Here is an 8,524-nt window from a genome sequence, read left to right as displayed (position 1 = left end):
ATGGGCACTTGGGGGATAGTGGGCAAGCCTTGGAAGCTGATACCCATTGCCCACTGTCTGAGCTGTCTTTTTCAGGGTACACTCATGTAGACCCCTGAGGGAAGGGCCACAAGGGTTGCAGTGGGGTCATACTTTAGTGTCCCCAGGCTGGGTAACAGGGCAGGGACATCTTGGAGCAAGAATCTAATTTTGAACCCCAATTGAGTCTCTTTCTTCCCAGGTCCAGGAGTACACCCTCTTTGCTTTGTGAGCAGCTGCAGGGGCCCCGTGTTCCCCCAGCACTTCAACCCTCAAGGCCTTGACTGGTACTATTTAAAAGCATCTTGATTCAGGCCAGAGAAAGGGGTAATTGGGGGCCTGAGAGATGAAAGGGGCGGCCCCCCCACCGTGTGCTGCCCTTGCAGAGGGGTCAACAAAACCCTCCTTGTGGTCCTGCCAATTATAGCCACCAAGGAGAGCGACTGGGCCAGACAGGAGACGTGACTACCCCCCTCCCCAGGGTGAGCTGGGGTCACTGCTGCCGCCCACAGAGCCCCAGGCCTCCGGGTCAGCCTGGGAAAGTGTCCCTGGGCTCCAACCCAACAGTCCTGGGGCAGAGCTGGCCCTCCTTCGCTGGAGGACATGTCCACACACCCCGTAAGCCTGTGGTAATGAAGGGAGGGCAGGCTGGAGCTGTCCACATCCCAGCAGAGCATTGTGTTTTGGTGGCCCTGGGACTGCTAAATCCAACCGTGCCTCTAAATGCCATGACTGTAATGTTATTCCTCCACCCCAGATGCCCCCTCAGGACCCCAGCATCTGGCCTGGACACTGCAGGTGGTACAAAACATCACTGCCCACTTCCCACTTGCCAGAGCTGGCCTGGGTATCTGCACCTGCCCTTCAGTGTGCACTGGGGGCTTGTCTACTCCAGCATGCCTGTTCTAGACCCTGACATGGCTGCCCCCTGGCGTCCCCAGCCTTCCTGCTCTGTGGTCCTCATCCCAAACCTAAAAGACACAGCAGCCAAGCGCAGGCTGGACACTGTTTGCTCAAATGTTCTGCCTGCCTGCCTGTGTTGCTGCTTCTCTCTCTCTCTCTCTCTCTCTCTCTCTCTCTCTCTCTCTCTCTCTGTCTGTCTCTGTGTCTCCCCACATACTCTCTCCCCACTCTCTCTTTATCCCCACTTTCATTCTCTGTCTGTCTGTCTGTCTGTCTGTCTGTCTGTCAGCAGGTCCCAGTGTCCCTTACCAGAATCCCCAGAACTTCCAATTCTTGGACCTGGCTCAGCTCAGCAAGATGGCCATGGCTTTTAATCACCCCTCTAAGCAATAAGCAGTCCATCAGCCAGGGAGGGGACAAATCACCCAGAGGTGACTTGTGTTGTTTCCAAGAAGATAGGGCTGCCCAGGATCCTTCTACCAGCTTTATTACATAGATTAAGGTTTTGTTTTGTATAATTTAAAAGCGTTTTCTTCTGTTTTCTGCTTGACGAAGCCCTGTGATTTCTGTTTGTTTGTTTTGTTTTTGTTTGCTTTGTCTTTGTTATTTGCTCTTTGAAGGTGATACAAAAACATCATAACCAAGACCCATATCACAAAAACTTATCCCTTACAATAATTTTACAGTTCGATGTCAGACCCCTTAGTCCCTTTGGAGACTGTTTTGGTTTTTTTTGTTTGTTTGTTTGTTTTTTTTATATATAATAATATAAGGCAATAGCTCAGTTTTGTTTTCTACATGTGAGTCTTCCCCCTCCCGTGTCCCTGGCTTCTCTGCCAGCCAGGCGCAGATGCACACGTCTGTTTGGGGACTCTCTAACAGGTTGCATTGATCTGCATTGATCAGTGTGTTGTGTCTTGGTAGCTACAGCTATGTCAGAGAGTTTGAATCCACTGTGATGCTCCTAGCTCAGGCTCAGGGTTCTTTAGTTATCCAGAGACTTGTATGGCTCCATTCAAATGTCAGGATTGTCCTTCCTACTTATATGGAGAGTAATATTGCGGGTTTGGTAGACATTAATGAGATCTGTAGCTGTCTCTTCTGACATTATGGACATTTTAAACGAAATTAGTTTCCCTTCCATGAATATGGGCTATCTTTCTGTTTATTTACCTGTCTCCTGGACTTATCTCCCATCAATGTTTTATGCAGCTTATTGTTCAGGCGCTTTACATCCTTGGTTAAATTCATTTCATTTTTGTAGCTACTGAAGTAGGATTGCTTTTTTCTTTTTTGATTTGTCTTCAAATAGCTGTTGTGTACTGGTAGTTTCTGATTTTCATGTATTAATTTTCTACCATATTTTAAAATGTTAATTAGTTATGGCCTTTTTGGGTAGTCATTAGTGGTTTTTTAAAAAAAATATATACTGAATCATGTTATATGCAAAAAGACAAGATTTGATATCTTCCTTTCTGATTTTCATATCTTTTTTCTTATTTAATTGCTTTGACCAGAGCCTCCAACACAGAAGTGGCCAGGGGTGTGTGTGTCCATGTGCATGTTCATGTGCATGTGCGTGTGCGTGTGTCTGTCTGTCTGTCTCATTCCTGAACTCAGAGGAAAAGCTATATATATGCTTGTCACCTTTGCGTATAATGTTCTATACGGCTGTCTGGTATGGACTTTCTGTGGTGATATACATTTCATCTGTCATTTGTATGGTGTGTTGAGAGCTTCTTATTATGAAGACACACTGCACTTTGTGAACGGCATTTGCTTGACCTTTCAGGAACAAACAGCAAACGGTTGTCGTAAGTGCCTGTGCTGTGGCATCTGCTTTGCTGGTAGCACGGGAAGGGCAGTTGCTTCGGCTTGTCTAGCACCAGTGACAATGGTTTTCTCCTCTTCCTCCTCTCTTCCTCCTCCTCCTCCCCTCTTCTCCTCCTCCTCCTCCCCCTCCCTTTCTCCCCCTCTCCCTTCTCCTTTTTAATACCAAAGATTGAACCTAACATCCTAGTCATGCCAATTAAGTGGCTGCCATTGAGCAACATCCCCCAGTGGAAGCCTGTGTGTGTGTGTGTGTGTGTGTGTGTGTGTGTGTGTGTCCCTGGCAGATCTGATACTCACTATGTAGCTCAAGCTGGCCCTAAACTCACAATAATCCTCCTGCCATCACCTCCTAAGCTCCAGGACTACAACACGGCATCTGCTTTGCAGTTGTGTGGCCCAGCATTCACAGCTCCTCTGGAGGTCTTCTTTTTCCTCTCCAACCTTCCAGAAGAGGTGGAGAAGGAAGGACTGAGAACTGTGCACCGAGATCTGCCTTTCTGCTCTTCTGGGCAGAGCGCTCCTGGTATCAAGCACCTTCCTTGGCAATTCGATCTTTCTTGAGAGGTCCCATGAATGCGCTCTTCTCCTCCTTGGTCTGGAAATGACCATGGCCAAACTTGCAGGTGCTGTCAGTGAGCTTCAGAACCATCTTCTGCACAGTCTGACATTTGGTCTGGGTCAGCAAGTACGTATGGATGGTATGAATGCAGCCTTTGAACATGAGGAAATCATTGGTCACCTCACCATAATGGACAAAGCCCCCCGGTGGGTTGATGCTCTTGTCAGACAGGTCATAGTCAGGAGATGTGTTGTTCTTGATGAGTTGACCACCCTTGATGAGGTAGCCTTGACCAATCTTGTAAATCTTCTTGTTAATCTCTTTTAGGTAATGGTAGCCTTTGTGCTCAGCTCGAGCCACAGAGAAGGCTACATGGGCAGGGTGCCAGGTCCCAATACAGGCAGACCTCGTGCAGACCTCGATGGGTCTTTTGGGACAGTTTCTTTGTATGCCAATGACTGGTCACCCTTTTGTCCCCTTTGCCTTTTGTCATGCCGATGACATCAATCATCCCATCTTGCCCCAACACCTGGCTCACAGGAACCTGCTGTTGCAGCCTCTCTCAGCTCAGTCAGGCTTCTTAGCCCCAGTGCCCCCGTTCACCTGGATCTCCATCAAGTGTGCCTTCTGGCGCAGAGGAAGCAGGCTCATTTGAGTGTGGGCAATTATGCAGATGACTTGGCAGTATTTCCTCACGCTGTTGAATTCCTTCTCCAGCTGTCACTTGCCTGTGTCAAACTGCCATTTCTTACAGTATTTGGTGAAGGCCTTCTTCTCAGATGTGTGCCAGTTCTTATAGAAACATCTTTTATACTCACCACTGATATGCTCAGCAAATACAGTCTTGAAGGTCCAGAGGCCTTATGGTGTTTCTATGTAGCCCACAATGCGTATAACCACCATGGAAAGAGTTTCCACAATGGTCACAGCTTCCACACTTCTTTCTTGTTCACCTTAGATCCTGGCCTGTCGACTTCCCTGACGATGTGGGTCATGCCAGCCTAGAAAGGCTGTGAGGTGAACAGGCTTGGAAGCATCATCCTTAGCGAAGGTTCTTCATTTTCCCACGATCCCGGCTGCTGGGCTTCAGAGGCAAGAAGCCTTAGGACTCGTGTGAGACATCCTGCCACCACACGGCACAGATGGAGCTAGAGTTCTGGGCTCTGGGTTTTATCTTTTCAAAGGATGAGCTCTAAGCCATCTATCTATCTATCTATCTATCTATCTATCTATCTATCTATCTATCTATCATCTTTGGCTTTCTATCTTCTGTTTATAACCACTCTGCTTTGCTTTGTTTTGTTTTCCTTTTCTAAATTTTTGCTCTTTTTTTTTCCCAAGCCCTTGAGGTGCAGCATTGGATTATATGTATATGTATGTGTATGTGTATATGTTATATGTGTATATGTGTATATGTGTATATGAATATATATATATATGTGTGTGTGTATATATATATATATATATATATATATATATATCACCACATATTTGCTTAAGGCATTTTTGCTATATTCCATTCATTTTGACATGCTGTTTATATTTTCATTTGTCTCAGTTTTTTTAAATTTATTTTTATACATTGGAGAATTTTGTCTTTATTGACACTTTTTATACACATCAGAATCTATTAGCGTAGACTGATTTTACATAGCAATTGGTTTTATAAAGCTGGATTCACACAAGTGTATTGCTGTCAGTGCTACGTCAAAAACACTAGTGTCTTTCTTCGATGTCAGAGTTTATTGAATTAAATAAATTCACGGGATATAACACTTTCCAAAGCAGCTATTTTTCCAGGTATTTCCACATTCCTTAGTAACCTGGCTGATATGAACACAGGTTGCTTTATTTAATAGTTACTAGTATTAACTCTCATAGCACTCTAGGTCACTAGGTAAATGAATCTACGTTAGCAGTTTTATGTATGAACAAAGGATTCTAAAGAAGCTGTGCCTGCAGAGGCCAACTGACTGAAGAGAAGAACTTTGGGAAAGTTGGAATGTTGCAAGTGCAGAGCCTAATTACAATAATCTCAGACTACCTTTAGTCCCCCAAACTTCCATGCCTTATTCACCTCTAAATATAATCTAACATCCTTTGACCAACAGATAACTTAACAAGACCCAGCTTTCCACCCGTCACAGGACAAAGACTGAGATCAGATTATAGGGGTTGGTTCTGATGCCTGGATCAGGAATCTGCATGTGAACATTGAAGGTCCTGCTTCCTAATTGGTACTTGATGGAACAATAAAGATGCTAGCAGCCAATGAGCTGGGCAGAATAGGTGGGACTTCCAGTTTTCACCATAGGCAGCCTAGCAGACTCAGGAGAGGAGAAAGAGATTCACCATGCTTCAGAGAGAAAAAGCCACCAGTCATGTGAGATCTAGAGTGGAATGGCCATTGGCTACTTCCCTGACTGGGCCTGGGGTAGAGGTAGGAGGTTAGAAAAATACCTAAGCTGAGGGCAGATTCAGGGTGTGAGCTGGGAATGAAAAGAGGAGTGTAATAGCGGAAGAAGGTTTAGAAGAGTCCAACCATTGAGCTAAAGTCATATAAAAATAAGTGTGTGTGTGTGTGTGTGTGTGTGTGTCCTTCATCTGTGGATCTGAGGGAACCTGGGTGGATCTGGTAGCATGGACTACCCAGAGCTTTAAAATAAGGTAGTAAAAACTACATACTACATCAGCTAGTGTCTGGAGCCTATATACAAGATTTCTCTGCTTAACTATAACGTAGGTCTCTGATGTTTTCACCAATATATTTGAAAAGCATCTTGATTTATGACATTCTTTATCCTGTTATTATAAAAAAAATTTCATCAAACAATGTCCATGTTGAAAAGTGGATTGGGGGTAATACACGTCTTCATTCCTGGACCACAGTCACTCTTACTTGGATCCAATATAAACTCTCCCTCCTCCTTTTTGAGGATGTGCTTTTACATGGGCACGTGTCAGTTACAGAATGCATGCAAAGGGTCAAAGAGGTGGAGGCCAACTTCCCGGAAGTTTCGGGCATCAGCTGGCAGGCATGCCAAGAGTCTGTTGACAGGCCAAGGAACCCACACTAGTTACAAGAGGGAAAGTACTGCTCCGCTGAGGCCCCAGGTTTGAAATGGAGCTGCAGAAGCAGAAGACAGGGTCACTGCTGGCAAAGGAACAAGGAATGGATAGGTAGATCGTCCCAGTCCAAATGGGGGAGGAGACAGATGGGCAGATAGCAATTGAGTAAGCCATGTCAACCTCAGGGACCAAACCAAGCTGAAGGCCAAGGAGAAGTTGGAATTGTCTGCCTTTGGGCCCTTGAAATATACCGGTTGGTGACATGACAGGTTGGTGGAGGCCATCAGGATTGCAGTGCTAGTTGTCCAGGTCCTCAGGGGGCTGTGCGAAGGGCTCATGTTCTGGTCATCCGGCTCCTCATGAGGACCATCTGACAGACTCATGTTCTTTCCTTGATCTGGTGTACTTGATAAGTTCTTGGGCCTGGTTTCCTGTACGATGATTTTAACACACTTGTGTGTTTCTGCAGTACCAATTTACCTTGACAAATGGATCAGGTGGCACCCTTTATACTCCCAGGAATGAGCCATTCACCAGTCTATGCTGTATGAATAGATGGTGTTCATGTATCCACCCAGAAACACATTCCTCATCCATCTCCAAGATGAGTGGAGAGCTGTTTGTAAAATGGAGTCTCTTGAGTCAAGGCGTGTTGCCTTGACTCAACCGTGTTGCTAATATGGAGAAAGTCAGAGCAGGCAGGGTACATGTCATGCACTTTGATCACATTAACCACCTCTGGCCTCTCAATTTTATCCTCCCTCTTCCACTGGTCTTCCTTTTCCCATACAGTCTTCCTTCTATTTCATGCCATATATGCATCTGTGGTGTGTGTATGATTTAAAATATATCTACAATCTAAGATTACATATTAGAGAAAACATACAACAATATTATTTCTGAGTCTGACTTCTCCACATAACATGATGCTTTCCAATTCCATTGGTGGCCTTGACAATGACATGTTCAGTTAGCTTTCTACTGCTCTGATCAAACACCATGACCAGAATCACCTGGACCATAATGATGGGGATTACACGGCAACAAGCATGGTGGCAGAAGCAGGAAGCTATGATCTCATACCCCAACCACACACTGGAATCAAAGAGCACAACATATACAAATGTACAAAGGCTACAGCTACTCAAAGCCTAACTCCAGGGACCTACTTCCTCCAGCAAAGCTCTGTATCTTAAAGTCCCATAATCTCACTACTCTCAAGCCACTGACATTGCTGCACCTACAAGCCCAACTCCAGATGTATAGCTCATGAACCAGCTTTGCATGGCAAAAGTAAAATAAAAGAGCTGTGTACCAGCTTTACCTAGTCCATTTCTGGCCATGAACCCCCCGAATTGATTCAATCTAAAGCAGGCTAGAATCTCACATCCCCACAGACCACCAAAGAAAGAAGTCCACATGCCCAGGTCACGTCACAAAAACAAAAGCAAGATGAATGTCAAAGACAGCATGTCTCCCATGCTCCCAACCCACTTGTCTTACAGAAAAGCTCTCTACTGAGAACTACCTTGATGAACCCAGGACACAGAATTTGAAAGAACAATCATGAACATTGAACTTTATCTAAGAAGTCTAAGGATTTAAAGGAAACACTGACAGATCCCTCATAGAACTCTCAGAGGGTAAGGATATGTGCAGAGTGATGCCCAAAGCAAATACAAAAAACCAAGTTCAGAAAGGGAACAGAAATACTGAAGGGAACTCAAGCTGAAATTAAGACGGACCTGAAAACCCCCATAACCCAAATACAGAACTCAGGGAAGCCTTACTAGTAGAATAAATCAAGTAAAGGGTGGGATACTGGAACCTGGAGTCAAAGCAGGGGAACTGGACCACTCAGATAAAGATTATGGAAACTGCTTATAATACATTAAAAGAAAAACAAGAATTGTGGACACCACAGAAGGATCCATTTTTTCCCCCACCAGATTACATGTATAAAAGAGAAGGAAACACCCATGGTCAATGTCATAGACTAGTTCTTCAAACAGGATCATAGAGGAAATCTCCCCCAAATTAAGGAAGGGCACAAGATACAGATACAAGATACAAGAAGCTCGTGCCGGATGTGGTGGTGCACGCCTTTAATCCCAGCACTCGGGAGGCAGAGGCAGGCAGATT

At 45.0% G+C, this 8,524-nt stretch overlaps 1 pseudogene; it reads right to left on the bottom strand.

Annotated features, from left to right (window-relative positions):
* Positions 1-3,280: 3,280 nt before the first annotated feature.
* On the bottom strand, positions 3,281-6,765 carry LOC110306595 (annotated as a pseudogene).
* Positions 6,766-8,524: the final 1,759 nt, after the last annotated feature.

Source organism: Mus caroli, chromosome 12, assembly GCF_900094665.2.
Source record: "Mus caroli chromosome 12, CAROLI_EIJ_v1.1, whole genome shotgun sequence".
NCBI lineage: Eukaryota > Metazoa > Chordata > Mammalia > Rodentia > Muridae > Mus > Mus caroli.
This window is presented reverse-complemented; position numbering and strand designations above follow the sequence as displayed.